This window comes from Pseudochaenichthys georgianus, chromosome 4 (genome assembly GCF_902827115.2).
Source record: "Pseudochaenichthys georgianus chromosome 4, fPseGeo1.2, whole genome shotgun sequence".
NCBI lineage: Eukaryota > Metazoa > Chordata > Actinopteri > Perciformes > Channichthyidae > Pseudochaenichthys > Pseudochaenichthys georgianus.
In genome coordinates, this window is record NC_047506.1 from 1,626,836 (window position 1) to 1,645,554 (window position 18,719).

An 18,719-nucleotide genomic window follows, 5' to 3' on the forward strand; every position below is an offset into this window, starting at 1 on the left:
TACATACTGACATACACCTGAACATCAGCAGGAGAGGACTCTTTAAAGTAGAGACACTACATACTGATATACACCTGCACATCAGCAGGAGAGGACTCTTTAAAGTAGAGACACTACATACTGATATACACCTGGACATCAGCAGGAGAGGACTCTTTAAAGTAGAGACACTACATACTGATATACACCTGAACATCAGCAGGAGAGGACTCTTTAAAGTAGAGACACTACATACTGATATACACCTGAACATCAGCAAGAGAGTACTCTTTAAAGTAGAGACACTACATACTGATATACACCTGAACATCAGCAGGAGAGTACTCTTTAAAGTAGAGACACTACATACTGATATACACCTGGACATCAGCAGGAGAGGACTCTTTAAAGTAGAGACACTACATACTGATATACACCTGAACATCAGCAGGAGAGGACTCTTTAAAGTAGAGACACTACATACTGATATACACCTGAACATCAGCAGGAGAGGACTATTTAAAGTAGAGACACTACACACTGATATACACCTGAACATCAGCAGGAGAGGACTCTTTAAAGTAGAGACACTACATACTGATATACACCTGAACATCATCAGGAGAGGACTCTTTAAAGTAGAGACACTACATACTGATATACACCTGAACATCATCAGGAGAGGACTCTTTAAAGTAGAGACACTACATACTGATATACACCTGAACATCAGCAGGAGAGGACTCTTTAAAGTAGAGACACTACACACTGATATACACCTGAACATCAGCCGGAGAGGACTCTTTAAAGTAGAGACACTACACACTGATATACACCTGAACATCAGCCGGAGAGGACTCTTTAAAGTAGAGACACTACACACTGATATACACCTGAACATCAGCCGGAGAGGACTCTTTAAAGTAGAGACACTACACACTGATATACACCTGAACATCAGCAGAGTAGATCCTTTAAGTACAATGTAATGCTCATAAAATACTATAGTATTTCTACACCGTGGTATTTCTACTTGTACTTCTTTAAAACACCCGAGTACTTCCCCCACAGATGAAATATGTTGTGAAACTTTGTAGACACACGTTTTATTGTAGTAACATTGATAAAATTAGATTGAATGACCCTATACAGAGAAACACAACAAGACAACATGAGCGTGAATGAGATTACTGTAAATATTTCCTACAGGAGCTAAACGAACACACACACACACACACACACACACACACACACACACACACACACACACACACACACACACACACACACACACACACACACACACACACACACACACACACACACATCCCAAAATACACAAAACTATGTACATGTGCTTTGCATGTTATTTATCTCTTTCTCAAACAAAAAAAGGATTATAAAATTGATAAATATTGTCCCAAAGCGTTTCCTATGTATCTTGTGGTTTTCTTCTAGTGTGTTGAAGCTGCAGCAGGAACGTGGACATCGTACAGGGCTGAAAAGGTCAAAGGTCAAAGGTCACACCGTCTGTCCTTCAAATTGTCAGGGGTTAGTGGAAGGAGTGCACTGACGAAGAGGAAGAGGAAGAAGAGGAGGAGGAGGAGGGTTGAGGGTCTTTGACAGGCCAGCTGCCCACAGTCCGCCCCTGATTGGTTGAAACTGAGGAAGTCTTCTCTGATTGGCTGCGTCACAGGAAGACCCTCCTCAGGTCTCCAGGTGAGGTGATGGTGTTGCACTGAGGACACAGCTTTTTCGCTCCCTAAAGGAAAGGAGACATACAAACGTATTATTTAAATGTTTAGGTAGATAGATAGATAGATAGATGGATGGATGGATGGATGGGTGGGTAGGTAGGTGGGTAGGTAGGTAGGTAAGTAGGTAGGTAGGTAGGTAGGTGGGTAGGTAGGTGGGTAGGTGGGTAGGTAGGTAGGTAGGTAGGTAGGTAGGTAGGTAGGTAGGTAGGTAGGTAGGTAGGTAGGTAGGTAGGTAGGTAGGTAGGTAGGTAGGTAGGCAGGCAGGCAGGCAGGCAGGCAGGCAGGCAGGCAGGCAGGCAGGCAGGCAGGTAGGTAGGTAGGTAGGGTAGGTAGGTAGGTAGGTAGGTAGGTAGGTAGGTAGGTAGGTAGGTAGGTAGGTAGGTAGGTAGGTAGGTAGGTAGGACGGTAGGTAGGACAGTAGGTAGGTAGGTAGGTAGGTTAGGTAGGAAGGAAGGAAGGAAGGAAGGAAGTAGGTAGGTAGGTAGGTAGGTAGGTAGGTAGGTAGGTAGGTAGGTAGGTAGGTAGGTAGGTAGGTAGGAAGGAAGGAAGGAAGGAAGGTAGGTAGGTAGGTAGGTAGGTAGGAAGGAAGGAAGGAAGGAGGTAGGTAGGTAGGTAGGAAGGAAGGAAGGAAGGAAGGTAGGTAGGTAGGTAGGTAGGTAGGTAGGTAGGTAGGTAGGTAGGTAGGTAGGTAGCTAGGTAGGTAGGTAGGTAGGTAGGAAGGAAGGAAGGAAGGAAGGAAGGAAGGAAGGAAGGAAGGAAGGAAGGAAGGTAGGTAGGTAGATTCTGCTAATCCAGTAATACGGTTAGTTTTACAAAAGACTCTTTCACATTGTGTCCAGTATAGCTCACATGACAACAGAACAACTCTTCATTTCATTGTTAATTAATTGACGCAATAATAACTAGGGGTAATAACCTAATTGGGAAGGTTATATCTCTTGACATGCAATAGAGATGTGATTTCCCATGAAACAGTTGTGAGATGTACCCAGTCTACAGGAAGGAAACACTAACACAAAAAAGCCAACGTCTTGGAGAAAAACTGTAATATGACTCTTAGACTTTTACGTCCTTTATTTAATAATAATAACTATAATAATAATAATAATGGTAATGATAACACTTTATATTAGGGTACATACATTCACCATCAACTAGTTAACATGCATGTTAGCAATATATTGGCTCTTTATTAGTCATTATAAAACACTTATTATTCTACATTCTACATGACCATAAGTAATAAGCCATTAGTTGAGAGTTTGTCCTCAATAACCCTAATGAGTGCTTATTTATTGTAAGTAAGGAAGTTGTTGCACATGAGTGGGTCTTAATATGCTCCCATAATAACACTGAACACATATGATCTACTCTTATGTAACAAGACATGAAACTACAAGTGTTAGTCGTGTCAAAATAACTTAAAATCTGGTATTTCTAACTCAGAATAAGTTCACCAATAAGCTAGTAGCTTGGCTCTAATATGCATGTTAATTAACAACTAGTTGATGGTGAATATGTGTACCTTAATCTAAAGTGTTAATAATACATGACACGTAGCTTTGACAGAGAATAACACAATTCAGATTGTTTACCAGAGTTCGCAGCCAGCACTCCTCACAGTGCACGTGCCAGCACTGGATGGAGGTGAGCGGGGTGCTGTACGAGTCCTGCCGGAAACAGAGAACAGCTGGTGAGTTTCCACATGTAGTTCACACAGCTGCCACTAGATGTCCACGTGTAACCAGAATAAGAGCATAAAAAGACGCTTCCCCTCAAATCAAAAACCCTTTAACTGGTTTTTTATCATTTAAAAACTTTTTCTTTTTACCTTTATGAACTTTTTAATATGTACTGTTTTCTGGAGTTTTTCATTGGCATCTATTAGGAACCTCTATGTTCCAGGTGTTAACGATTTTACACATTTTGTAATAATATAATTCAGTTTTTTATGACTTAAAGGATATTTCTAGGGACTACAGTTGAAACATGTCGTCCATGTTTATTTATGTTTATTTTCCCTTTAATTAATTTTTTGTTCTGTAGTTGTTGAAAATTGTTTTATTTGTTCTCCTTTTATAAACATGTTTCTCTTTGTTTCATCACAAAATCTGTTGCACTCTTATGGTAAAAGCAGTCTGAAGTAACGCTGTACTGTAGCACGATACTGTGCATATATAATATAAATATATACAATGAGCTTAACGTATAAACCAGATTCCTGTAAAAGCATAGTTCATTCTGCATTATTGTTCGAGCTTGAGAATATACAAATGTTATTTTGGCGAAGAACTGTATTTGCACTGAGAAATAAAATACAGGAAAAGCTGATCTGGAGATGAAATCAACCAATGGATGAGCGAACAAAATTGCATGCGTTTTAGTTCCCTTGTAGTCTCTTTGAATCAAGGCCAGCCCTAAAAGTGTCATGTCAATAAAAACACATTTACTTTTAAAATAATATTATTTCAAATGTTTCACATATTTAAAAAAAGACAACACTTGTATGAACATATCAGAATATCACCAGCACCACATGGACAGTATATTCTACGGGAAGTAAGGGGCAGATATTATTGCCTGAAACACAGGTCTACCCCCAGTTTCTGCTTTACTGCTCTGCCTCTCTCCGCTCTGACGGGTTCATCTGCCGCCGCACACTCACCATGCAGATGAGGCATTTAAATCTGTCTCCTTTAGACAACTGCTTCTCCAAATCCCGTATCCGAACTTTAAGTGCATTCAGAGTTGTCAGCGTGGAATCCTCCGAGAGCCTGCACGCACACACACGCACGCACGCACACACACACACACACACACACACACACACACACACACACACACACACACACACACACACACACACACACACACACACACACACACAGAGGGGGGGGGGGGGGGTGTGAGTCAGGCCGACACTGGAGAGTCATTTGTAAATCGAAGACAGATTAAATTATTCGCTGGCCAACATGGACACTGAGCATGAAATTTAGCAGCAATCACATTCCCTGCATTCCCTGTCTCATTTATCATAGGCAGAGGGTGTGTGTGTGTGTGTGTGTGTGTGAGTGTGTGTGTGTGTGTGAGGCGGGGGGTGAGGTGTCAGCGTCCTCACAGAGATAGACGTAAGCGCACAATTACAGGAGATGTGCAAACATACTGTACGGGCTGCAGGGCATTAAGTGTGATGAAATGTGCGTCGCCTGCTCTGACCTTGATGGATGAGATCATCTCATTCATATAGTATTGTGTATCGGTGTGTGTGTGTGTGTGTGTGTGTGTGTGTGTGAGAGGTTTCAAAATAATCTTTACAGGAAGAGGTGGTATCATTTCCTCGGCTCCGAATGATAAAAATAACTATAAAATCCACTTTTTATATATAGAAGCTTTTCTTGACATCTCGGAGTGGTTTCGACACAGATCAAAAACAAAGGCATTAAAAACACGTGTAAACAAGTAATCATTATAAAATAAGAACAATTACGTTACAACAGGGTCATAAAAGTGAGTTTTAGGCTTTTTGTGATGAGAGTTTATGATTTGTGTTGGTACATTGAGTGAGTAATACATAACTAGTAAAGAAAATACATTTATTTATAATAAACCAAACTGACAAAAAAGCCTACAAACAATCCTTGTACCTGCTGTAATACAGTCATACAACTGGAGAGTGGGATAACCGACTCTTGAGAGGATAAGCATCGTTTTGAAGCCTTGAAAACATTATTTCTTCAATCCTTTAAGCCGATAAAGTCCATTTGAATGAATTGAATTGAATATCTGGCACTCGGTCAACAGCTACACAGATGAACCGTTGAGTTGTCAACTATTAAATACAAAAATCTTCTTCAATCCATCTTTCTATATATTAGTACTTCCTAATATGTTCCGAATGTACTGCTCTATTACAGTAAACCTAATATCTTAAAGTTGTGGAAGATATAAGAGGACGTCATCGTTGACTTTGGGAAACAGTGATTGCTATTTTAGTTTTATAAACCGAACATTTACCGTACTTTTCGGACTATAAGCCGAGACTTTTTCCCCCATTTTTTTGTGTACAGCTAACGGCCACTAGGGGACCTCCTAAATCTATGGATTTTACAGGTAAAATTAACCACCTTTAACTCTACGGGCTCTAGGACCGGTCCGCGCCCGCCACCTTTAAGCGGCGGGCTCCAGCTGCTATGGAAACAACATGACGGAGAAAAAATTAATATCTTCTACATAATAACGGACAAAGTAAAGAATGAAGTGTAGGCTATGCCTGTTTGAAGTTGTTGCTATGGAAACAACATGACGGAGAAAAGATATAATCTTCTACATATAATAACGGACAAAGTAAAGAATGAAGTGTCGGCTATGTTTAAATGTTCGGAATTTGACCATAATGGCCCTCTTGAGTTGCCGTAAAATATGACGGATATGACGGATGCGACGTAAATACACCCGAACACATCTGGTACCTACACCGGAAAAGAGTGAGACAGGTCGCGCGCCAAAGTAAAAGTGGAACCGAGAGACAGAACGAGAGCAAGACAGACGGACAATTTAGCTGCTGCGGCTCATATGCAGGTGCGCTTTATAGTCCGAAAAGTACGGTAATCAAGAAAATCCACGGATGAAATCCACAGTAACAAATGGTTTTGAGTTGCAGCCCTGGGCGTGTCTGCAGTGTGTCGCCAGCTCTGAGTGAAACTAAATAAAAACCCACCTTTCAATCTCAGAGTTCCTGCAGGTTTGAGGAAGCCCGGCGCTGCTGCCGTCCACTTTCTCTCCGCTGCTGGTACACGGACTCCCTGAGGAGCAGACACACAGATACATAAGAGACGCCCTCTTATCTTAACTCAATCAATTCTGTATTCAGAGTTCACTTACCGTCATTCGACCATTTGGAGAACTCAAGGCTTAGTCTGGAGTCAGGCAACGTTCTGCTGCAGACACATATCAGAAAACAGACATTGAACGTGAGGAATTCAAATGCGTAAGATAGTTTTAATTGATGATCCATGTGATGTAGTCTCTTTAAAGGTGCTTACTTCACGGTCGTCTCCTTGGAGCTGTCTCCTGAGCAGGGGATCACATCTGTCTCTGTGTATCTGAGGACAAAGGTCAGGAAACAGAACAACACAAGGAGATGCTTATGTTTTATTTTGAATCCATACCATATTGGTCCTGCTTGACTATAACCGACAGACCGTATGTGAGAAGTCACTTATTGGTTTGTGGACTTACTGTAAGTTTGGTATTTTCTCTGCGTCACCTTGTTTGTTGTGAGCGGAAAGGACATACAGTAATGGTGAAGCAAAGTACAACTAATTGCCGTCAAAGACGATTTTAGAAAACCAAATACATTTTAATAAAGTGAAAACAGACTGGCGCGTTTCCACTGCAGCGGGTCGCTCGCTTTAAGCGTGCCGAGCCGTGCGGGGCCCGTTTTTGGTTGCGTTTCCACTCGGCCTAGTTTCGGCCCGGGGCGACTTTTTCACCTTTTCTCTGGCCCGACTAAATGGTGGTTCTAGGGCCAGGAACAACCAGGCTGAGTCGGGCTGAGCATGCTCAACTAGAGAGAGAATCGCTGGCAAGGGGGCTACAAGTTACAACTACAACAAGATGAACATATTTGACCGTGATTTAATTGTAATACACGTTTCAAAGTGATGCCGAAGTAACAACACACTGATACCGGTTAGTAAACACCATGAATTAATGCTTTGACAAGTCTGCAGACAGACGGCAGAGAAACACCTTTTAAAATGCGTGTTTTCTGAATGGAGATCGGCTAAGCTAACGTTATATATGCTCCGACCGTCCACACTCATAACAACGGCCTACAGACATAAACAAACCAGCGACTGTGTTCTCCATGACACAGGCAGTCTGTGGTTTGTACTTGTTTAACTTCTGTCTAGTTTCTGAACAGATATGAGGAGCTGTGAGCTCTGAGGGCTAACTGCTAACGGCTGTGTTGTTTTTCTGGGGCGCTCATTGAAGATGACATCACGGCTCCGCCTACACTGCGTTACTATAGTAACTGCCCCAGTTCCTAAACTGTAATGGAAGCGCAGCATTAAAGTGAGCCGGGCCTAATAAGGCCTTACCAAACCGAGCGAGGCCTGCAGTGGAAATGCGCCATAACAAGTGTGCTAGCGACCTGTCAATTATAAGGTAACCCCGACCTTCATCATCTATTTCACTCTAAATGGGACCATAATTCACTCAAAGACCATCATGCTGTTTTGAAGGAGACTTTAAACTATAGATTGAGACCATAATCTCATCAGGAACATGTTTACCGAATGAATAAATCAAGTTAGAAGTCGGGTCATTTTCTCATAGACTTCTATACAATCAGACTTCTATGTCGCCCCCTGCTGGACATTAGAGATATAGCAGCTTTCTATCACTTCTTCATTGGCTTCACTTTTCAGACTTGTAGGTTGCTGGTGCTTTAAACCTTAGATACCCAGTTATATTCAGAGTTTATTCCGTGTGAAAGGATACTGCGCCCGGCCGTACTCCAGAGTGTCGTCTCCGTCCACGTCCAGGTCCGCGTCGCTGTCTCTTTGACACTCTTTAGAGGTCGAGCTCACCAACACGGCTCCTGAGGACACGATTCAAGGACTGGTGAGCGAGGGTTAGGAAGGACTGATTGTGAAAGGACACAGACATATTTTATTCATTATTGTTGTATATGTTTAAATGTGTTTATTTGTGGAATGAAAGTGCTGCGTGTGTTTCTGTCTGCCGGTCAGATCTTCCTCCTCCGCTAAACAAACCGTTTCTTTAGATGTGAGCCTCGGAGGCATCGCTCTCCTCTGTCATCTGGACTGAAAAGTTCAGTGGCTTTCCAACTGTCACTCACTCACATCATCCCCCCTCCACCGCACACACATCTCATACATGGGTGCCTCTACCACACACACACACACTTTACACACAGATGTACCTTTGAACCCTCCCACTAAGGACGACATCTGCATCCTCCTCCTCTCGTTCCACTCGTCCCGCAGCGGCACCAAGTCCGCTGAGCCCTCCTATAAAACACACACACACACACGGTCATAAGTACACACTCGTGCGTCCATATGCCCGGTGCAGCCCGGAGCTACGTATCTGATCCGTGTTTTCACAGCGGTGTTCACATGGATACACCGCGGCTGACAGTGATCCTGATGCCTCGAGAACAAAAGCGGTCGGCGCCCGTCTCCCGTTACAATGGAAATGTCAGGGAAACAATCTGTCTTTTCTCGGGGGGGAAACGGAGTGAAACACGCACCTGTCCGTCTTCTGGTTTCCTCCTCTTCAGCTTCCCGATCTTCACTGGAAACAGAGAGGAGATCGAATAAGATGCAGGGACTTTTAAATCGGGCCACGGTGACTTTAAGTCGGTCCCGTAACGACTCTTAAACTTTGTACGAGCGCGCTTTATTCCTGAAAGCAGATTGAGTCGAGGATTTCCATGACATTTAGAGACACGTGTCGTAAAATTCAAATATTTTCCATGAGATAGAAAACATTATGGAGTAGTCATTAGGGGGAAGTAAGGGGGCTTAAAGGAGGGTAATGTACATGTTTATAATGGCAGAAGGTACGGTGTATTTCATTGATATCAGTCTTCCTAAGTCTGTGTCAGGGTTCTGGTAAGTGTGTGCATTAGTGGTTTAAATTGTCATTTTCCAAAAAGATATCAGGGCTGAAATTGGGGCAGACTATAAAGAATTAAATAGGGAGATTTGAGAGCCACAATATTTCTGAATATAAATATTATTACTTTAATTAAGCGTGAATATTCATATGCAAAGAATAGCAATATTACTCAACGGGATTTGGATTGGATTTCCTTGAGTTTCCAAATCTGCCTTATCGCTGCCTTTCTAGTCAAAACTAAACTTGTGAAAAAGAAGATTGTGTCTGTTATTTCCCTTTAGTCATGAATAGATATTCATGTGGGGAGAATAGCTGACATGACGGGCATCACTAAAATATCATTTGGATTGAATTCCTTTGAGTTGTTCGGCCTGTTTCAGCTCGGTCTGCTGTGACGTCAACTCGAGGAAATGTGAAAAGGAAATGCAGATTTCATAGATTTGTACACACACACACACACACACACACACACACACACACACACACACACACACACACACACACACACACACACACACACCCTCCTCTCCGATATAAAAGTTAACATGGCAGAACACCAACTGCCCCTCCTCCCGCTGTGACCTGACTGACTGCAGATTGCATAAGGGGACATTAAGTTTTAGGGTCCTCTAATTCCTACTGGATGACAGTGGGGCCCCTCCGGTTAGTGGACACACACACACACACACACACACACACACACACACACACACACACACACACACACACACACACACACACACACACACACACACACACACACACACACACACACACACACACACACACACACACACACACACACACACACACACACACACACACAGTGCGAGAGCTGGTGGCCGTGACCCGGGAGCCTCCATCGCAGCGAACATAATGAGGGTTAAAGAGACGGCCATAGATGAGGAAGAGCTCATGAAACACAGAGGGAGAGGTTGATTAATCAACAGAGGACCCCCCCCCCCTCTTTCTCCTCCGTGTATTTAGAGCTCATTATGCCGTCCGGTCATAAGACCCGATACGACTAAGAGAGCTGGACAGTTTGGAGAGTCAGCGAGACGATGACAGCAGAGACGTCTGTGTCAGAGAAGAAGAAGAAGAAGAAGAAGAAGAAGAAGAAGAAGAAGAAGAAGAAGAAGAAGAAGAAGAAGAAGAAGAAGAAGAAGAAGAAGAAGAAGAAGAAGAAGAAGAAGAAGAAGAAGAAGAAGAAGAAGAAGAAGAAGAAGAAGGGGGGGGGGGACACTTCAAATAAAAGCGTTCTTAAAAGCATTCTTCACAAGCTTAAGCAATCTCTTTCCAGTGGTGTTGCAAAGGTTTTATTTATGTCATTTATTTCAGAAACACTCTTTGAACCGTAAGGCTCTGACGGTCAGGACTTTATTATGGATGTACAGACGAGACATTTCGGGAGATAATGGGTTGTTTTATTATTGTTTATTTGATGGTTTATAAATCCTATGTTGTACTACCAAACCCTGGTACTGCACCGTTTAAAAATCGTTTTTAATTGTAATTTAATTCTTTATTAATCTACTAAAAACACTTGCTTCATAAATCAGTTTTAGGCATTTAATAAAAACACATCCAATAGTTCACTTTTAGCTTGTTCCGTGTATTAGTACTTCATCAATTATGGTCCTAATTACGGTCGGATAAAACTCGAGAATGCGTTGGCCTTCTGTCTTAGAGCGGCCAACGCGAGACACATGTTCAATAAGCAGATTGACTCAAAAATCATCGCCAATTATTTTGTATGTTGGTCAATTTCAAGGTATGCAAAAACGGTGTATGAAATTGGGATGTTATTGCTATTCTCTTTCGTATCACATTGAAACTATCTTTGGGTTTCCGACCGACAAAACCACACATCGACACCTTCGAGCAAGTGGCAAATGATGAGAATCTAAAACAAAAACTAATGAAATGAACCGCTTAAGGCGACACTTGTCGTTGTCGTCACATCCTCTCGTGCCGAGTACTGCTTGGTCTGTAAACGGTGTGGCTCTGTAGCTGCCTGTCAGATGGCTGAGGCTCCACAGCTGAATATGTTTAACTATCGCTGCTGGTGTAAAACGTGCGGACGGACAAAGTGCTCCTCGGGGTGTCTTACCGGCTCGTATGCAGTCTAGGTGGGCTCCTGCGCTGTGGGGGCGTAATGGGGCGGATTTGACGTAGCACCTGCACCAGCAGAGGTCATCGACTGTTAACATATCAAGAGGTCAGAGGTCAAAGGTTAATAGCTCCTCTGCTCGTGTGGGCGCTAGGCCGGTGGAGATGGTGTGGGAAAAGGGAGATATCTAGCTACAGAGTGAGGGGGGGGGGGGGGGGGGGTGAGGAGGGGGGAGGAGGGAGGGAGGAGGGGGGACAATGGAGACTGGAATGATTTAAAAGAACTGACTCTTTAGTTTTTCCAAATGAAAAGCCGACTACGAGAGCACTGGCCTGAGTCAGCAGAGGAACACGTTTAGTGCAGCTTACCGTTCAGCCGGGTGTGTCTGTTGGCCCGCACGCGGAGGAACGTCTGAAACACAGGGAGTACCGTGAAGCTCATCTCAAGGATGGTTACAAAGGCTGGGAGAAGTACTCAGATCGTGTACTTGAGTAACAGTAGAAGTACTCAGGTCTGGTACTTGAGTAACAGTAGAAGTACTCAAATCTTGTACTTGAGTAAAAGTAGAAGTACTCAAATCTTGTACTTGAGTAAAAGTAGAAGTACTCAGATCTTGTACTTGAGTAAAAGTAGAAGTATCTCAGGTCTTGTACTTGAGTAAAAGTAGAAGTACTCAGATCTTATACTTGAGTAAAAGTAGAAGTACTCAGATCTTGTATTGAGTAAAAGTAGAAGTACTCAGATCTTATACTTGAGTAAAAGTAGAAGTACTCAGGTCTTGTACTTGAGTAAAAGTAGAAGTACTCAGATCTTGTACTTGAGTAAAAGTAGAAGTACTCAGATCTTGTACTTGAGTAAAAGTAGAAGTATCTCAGGTCTTGTACTTGAGTAAAAGTAGAAGTACTCAGGTCTTGTATTGAGTAGAAGTACTCAGATCTTGTACTTGAGTAAAAGTAGAAGTACTCAGATCTTGTACTTGAGTAAAAGTAGAAGTATCTCAGATCTTATACTTGAGTAAAAGTAGAAGTACTCAGATCTTGTACTTGAGTAAAAGTAGAAGTACTCAGATCTTGTACTTGAGTAAAAGTAGAAGTACTCAGGTCTTGTACTTGAGTAAAAGTAGAAGTACTCAGGTCTTGTACTTGAGTAAAAGTAGAAGTACTCAGATCTTGTAGTAAAAATAGAAGTAGAAGTACTCAGATCTTGTACTTGAGTAAAAGTAGAAGTACCAGAGTGTAGGAATACTCTGTTCCAGTAAAAGTCCTGCATTCAAAATGTTCCTCAAGTGAAAGTAGAAAAGTATTCTCATCTAAATATAGTGAAAGACAGTAAAAGTAGTCGTTGTGCAGATTGGTCCATTTCAGAATAATATATATATATGTTTTATAATGATTGATCATGGAAGTGTTCTCAAAGCTGGTGAAGGTGCAGCTAGTCTGAAGTACTTTGTAGACTGCAGGGTAGCTGGTGGATTTACTCCAGGTGGAACTAAAGTCTGATTTAAGAGGTTATTATATTTCACATCATTCATCCAGATGTGTGAAGTGACTAAAGGTATTAAATACATGTAGTGCAGTAAAAGTACAAAGTAGCAAACTATACTCAAGTAAAGTACAAGTACCTCAAAATTGTACTTAAGTACAGTACTTGAATAAATCGACTTTACACATAAATGAACCACATTTGCCTCCCTTCAAAAATCTTCTTAATTTGTAAATATGTGTATTTAATTATTATTCATTTTTCCCTTTACTCATTAAGAGTTTATAAAGTCTTTGAAAACAGTTTCCCTTTGAGCGATATAACTGAAGTACACTGCACTCACTGACTCCCGATTAACTTTGAAGCTATGTGTTAAAAGTGAGAGCAGTGTTTGATCAACGCCAGACCATACACACACACACACACACACACACGCACACGCACACACACACGCTCACACACACACACACACACACACCACACACACACACACACACCACACACACACACACACACACACACACACACACACACACACACACACACACACACACCCTAAAAAAAAGGTTTTATGATGCTACTGACTACTCGTTGTCCAGTGCTTATAAAGAGCACTAATCAACAGTAGACATGTGGGGGGGGGGGGGGGTACGAACCCGACAACTAAACCTGTACTCTGATTGAAGTCCACCTCTTGCAGTTTAACAAATGCTCGTACATGAGAACACTTTGATGATCAATCATTATAAAACATATATATATATTATTCTGAAATGGACCAATCTGCTCAACGACTACTTTTACTGTCTTTCACTATATTTAGATGAGAATACTTTTCTACTTTCACTTGAGGAACATTTTGAATGCAGGACTTTCACTGTAACAGAGTATTCCTACACTCTGGTACTTCTACTTTTACTCAAGTACAAGATCTGAGTACTTCTACTTTTACTCAAGTACAAGACCTGAGTACTTCTACTTTTACTCAAGTACAAGATCTGAGTACTTCTACTTTTACTCAAGTACAAGATCTGAGTACTTCTACTTTTACTCAAGTACAAGACCTGAGTACTTCTACTTTTACTCAAGTACAAGACCTGAGTACTTCTACTTTTACTCAAGTGCAAGACCTGAGTAATTCCACTTTACTAAAGTACAAGACCTGAGTACATCTACTTTACTAAAGTACAAGACCTGAGTACTTCTACTGTTACTCAAGTACAAGACCTGAGTACTTCTACTGTTACTCAAGTGCAAGACCTGAGTACATCTACTTTACTAAAGTACAAGATCTGAGTACTTCTACTTTTACTCAAGTGCAAGACCTGAGTAATTCCACTTTATAAAGTACAAGACCTGAGTACATCTACTTTACTAAAGTACAAGACCTGAGTACTTCTACTGTTACTCAAGTACAAGACCTGAGTACTTCTACTGTTACTCAAGTGCAAGACCTGAGTACATCTACTTTACTAAAGTACAAGATCTGAGTACTTCTACTTTTACTCAAGTGCAAGACCTGAGTAATTCCACTTTACTAAAGTACAAGACCTGAGTACATCTACTTTACTAAAGTACAAGACCTGAGTACTTCTACTGTTACTCAAGTACAAGACCTGAGTACTTCTACTGTTACTCAAGTACAAGACCTGAGTACTTCTACTTTTACTCAAGTGCAAGACCTGAGTAATTCCACTTTACTAAAGTACAAGACCTGAGTACATCTACTTTACTAAAGTACAAGACCTGAGTACTTCTACTGTTACTCAAGTACAAGACCTGAGTACTTCTACTTTTACTCAAGTACAAGACCTGAGTACTTCCACTTTACTAAAGTACAAGACCTGAGTACTTCTACTGTTACTCAAGTACAAGACCTGAGTACTTCTACTTTTACTCAAGTACAAGACCTGAGTACTTCCACTTTACTAAAGTACAAGACCTGAGTACTTCTACTTTACTCAAGTACAATATCTGAGTACTTCTACTTTTACTCAAGTACAAGACCTGAGTACTTCTACTTTTACTCAAGTACAAGACCTGAGTACTTCTACTTTACTCAAGTACAAGACCTGAGTACTTCTACTTTACTAAAGTACAAGACCTGAGTACTTCTACTTTACTCAAGTACAAGACCTGAGTACTTCTACTTTACTAAAGTACAAGACCTGAGTACTTCTACTTTTACTCAAGTGCAAGACCTGAGTAATTCCACTTTACTAAAGTACAAGACCTGAGTACATCTACTTTACTAAAGTACAAGACCTGAGTACTTCTACTGTTACTCAAGTACAAGACCTGAGTACTTCTACTGTTACTCAAGTGCAAGACCTGAGTAATTCCACTTTACTAAAGTACAAGACCTGAGTACATCTACTTTACTAAAGTACAAGATCTGAGTACTTCTACTTTTACTCAAGTGCAAGACCTGAGTAATTCCACTTTACTAAAGTACAAGACCTGAGTACTTCTACTGTTACTCAAGTACAAGACCTGAGTACTTCTACTGTTACTTCAAGTGCAAAGACCTGAGTAATTCCACTTTACTAAAGTACAAGACCTGAGTACATCTACTTTACATAAGTACAAGACCTGAGTACTTCTACTGTTTACTCAAGTACAAGACCTGAGTACTTCTACTTTTACTCAAGATGCAAGACCTGAGTAATTCCACTTTACTAAAGTACAAGACCTGAGTACATCTACTTTACTAAAGTACAAGACCTGAGTACTTCTACTGTTACTCAAGTCCACAAGACCTGAGTACTTCTACTTTTACTCAAGTACAGACCTGAGTACTTCTCCACTTTACTAAAGTACAAGACCTGAGTACTTCTACTGTTACTCAAGTACAAGACCTGAGTACTTCTACTTTACTCAAGTACAAGACCTGAGTACTTCCACTTACTAAAGTACAAGACCTGAGTACTTCTACTTTACTCAAGTACAATATCTGAGTACTTCTACTTTTACTCAATGTACAAGACCTGAGTACTTCTTACTTTTACTCAAGTACAAGACCTGAGTACTTCTACTTTACGCAAGTACAATACCTGAGTACTTCTACTTTTACTAAAGTACAAGACACTGAGTACTTCTACTTTCCTCAAGTACAAGACCTGAGTAATTCTACTTTACTAAGTACAAGACCTGAGTATCTTCTACGGTTACTCAAGTACAAGACCTGAGTACTTCCTACTTTTACTCAAGTACAAGACCTGAGTACTCTTCTACTTTTACTCAAGTACAAGACCTGAGTACTTCTACTTTACTAAAGTACAAGACCTGAGTACTTCTACTTGACTAAAGTACCAGATCTGAGTACTTCTACTTTACTAAAGTACAAGACCTGAGTACTTCTACTTTACTAAAGTACAAGACCTGAGTACTTCTACTTACTAAAGTACAAGACCTGAGTACTTCTACTGTTACTCAAGTACAAGACCTGAGTACTTCTACTACTTTCTCAAGTACAACCTGAGTACTTCTACTTTACTAAAGTACAAGACCTGAGTACTTCTACTTTTACTCAAGTACAAGACCTGAGTACTTCCACTTTACTAAAGTACAAGACCTGAGTATTTCTACTTTACTAAAGTACAAGACCTGAGTACTTCTACTTTACTAAATACAAGACCTGAGTACTTCTACTTTTACTCAAGTACAAGACCTGAGTACTTCTACTTTTACTCAAGTACAAGACCTGAGTACTTTTACTTGACTAAAGTACAAGACCTGAGTACTTCTACTTTTACTCAAGTACAAGATATGAGTACTTCTACTTTATACTAAGTACAAGACCTGAGTACTTGTACTTTACTAAAGTACAAGACCTGAGTACTTTCTTCTTACTTTCTACTTTTACTAAGTACAAGACCTGAGTACTTCCACCACTTTACTCAAGTACCAACCTGAGTACTTCTACTGTTACTCAAGTACAAGACCTGAGTACTTCCACTTTACTCAAGTACCAGACCTGAGTACTTCTACTTTTACTCAAGTACAAGACCTGAGTACTTCTACTGTTACTAAGTACAATACCTGAGTACTTCTACTGTTACTCAAGTACAAGACCTGAGTACTTCCCACTTTACTCAAGTACCAGACCTGAGTACTTCTAGTTACTCAAGTACAAGACCTGAGTACTTCTACTTTAACTAAAGTACCAGACCTGAGTACTTCTCCCACCTCTCTCTAACCCATGCTCGTCGTACATGTTGAGGAAATACAGGCTGCATGAATCCATTTTAACTTCTACATCTTTAGAAACACACACATTGTATCCCTCGTGTTTCTCTTGATCACGTGATGTGTGTATCCTCACCTGGTATCGGTCGGAGTGGATGTCCTCAGATGTTCGGGGGGGGGGGGTGGGAGACCCTGCTTCCCCTTGATATGAAGAGAGAGGGAAAGAGACTAGAAAAAAAAGGAGAAGCAACAAAGAGTCAAATGAAGGATTTAAGCAACTAAACTCTCTTAAAACTCACAAGCAGGAAATGAGATGTCTGACCTTGGGCGTCCTCATCAGGTGGCTGTGCTGCACGGAGGTCACGCTGCAGAGGGAGACGGTCACATGTTATAAAAGCCCTTTCCTGTCGGGGTATACAGGTCACACAGATGCCTATTTGTATTTATTTATTTAATTGTGAATTTTGAATGTCCATGTTTGTACTAGTGTTTTCCTTCTTAAATGTTTTTGAAATATTTTGAGATTTGGTTGAGCCGGGTGTACTTGTACTGTACTAGTCCTTTATTAGAGATGTGTCTGTTGTTTGTGTCAGATGGAACCCTTTTCTTTTTCTCTGCAAACAGAATCTACCTACGGGTCCAAATAAACAACCTGAACCTGAACCTGAACCTGAACCTGAACCTGAGCCTGAAATAATCTGCAAAGGCTAAAATAAAAAGTTCCCCCGCCTGAAACGCCTCCATTGGACTCCTTTGTTTACTTCCTAAGCATAGTGATATAAATATGTAACACGCACTTCTATTGGCTAGCGCTCCAACACATTGTACGTGATAGGCTAAGGGCGGGACATCACTATGCTTGTTGACCAATCACAACAGAGCCGGCCAGCTAACCAATCACAGCAGACTGGGCTCTGGTTTCAGACAGAGGGTGAAAAGGTGCAGGCAGTATGAGAGAAATGAAGAGCTTTGTGAACATTAAGACATTAAGACATTAAGACATGTCCCAGGAGACACAGATACAGATACTGCATGAACCTGAACATGAGCAGAGTGGGGCCCCTTTAAAAACAGAAGCCACACACAAATCAGCTCCACCATGTTCCTAAACATACAAACTCAATATCGTCTTTTAAATGTCCCTCTGCTTTTATCTTGTCTAAATGTGTGTCTGTGTATAACCTCCTCATTTTACTCTTTCTCACTTTATGTCTATCACACACACGCACGCACGCACGCACGCACACACACACACAACACACACCACAACACCACACACACACACAACCACACACACACCCTCACACACACACAACCCACCACACCCACACACCACACACACACACACACACAACACACACACACAGTGGCCAAGTTCAATTTGAAACCATTACTGTCCACGGAGCGGTCGTTAAGCAGATTTGGAGTGTAATGTCTTTATTGGAGGAATCATTCTTCTGGTCTAAGCAGCAGGTAATGTGTGTGTGCCTCCATGTGTTGGTGTGGTTGTGTTGTGTGTGTGTGTGTGTGTGTTGTGTGTCGGGCTCAAA

At 41.3% G+C, this 18,719-nt stretch overlaps 1 pseudogene; it reads right to left on the reverse strand.

Moving 5' to 3' along the window:
* Positions 1-1,669: 1,669 nt before the first annotated feature.
* The window catches only part of LOC117445488 (E3 ubiquitin-protein ligase RNF220-like), a 28,712-nt pseudogene continuing 11,662 nt past the window's right edge, over positions 1,670-18,719 (reverse strand).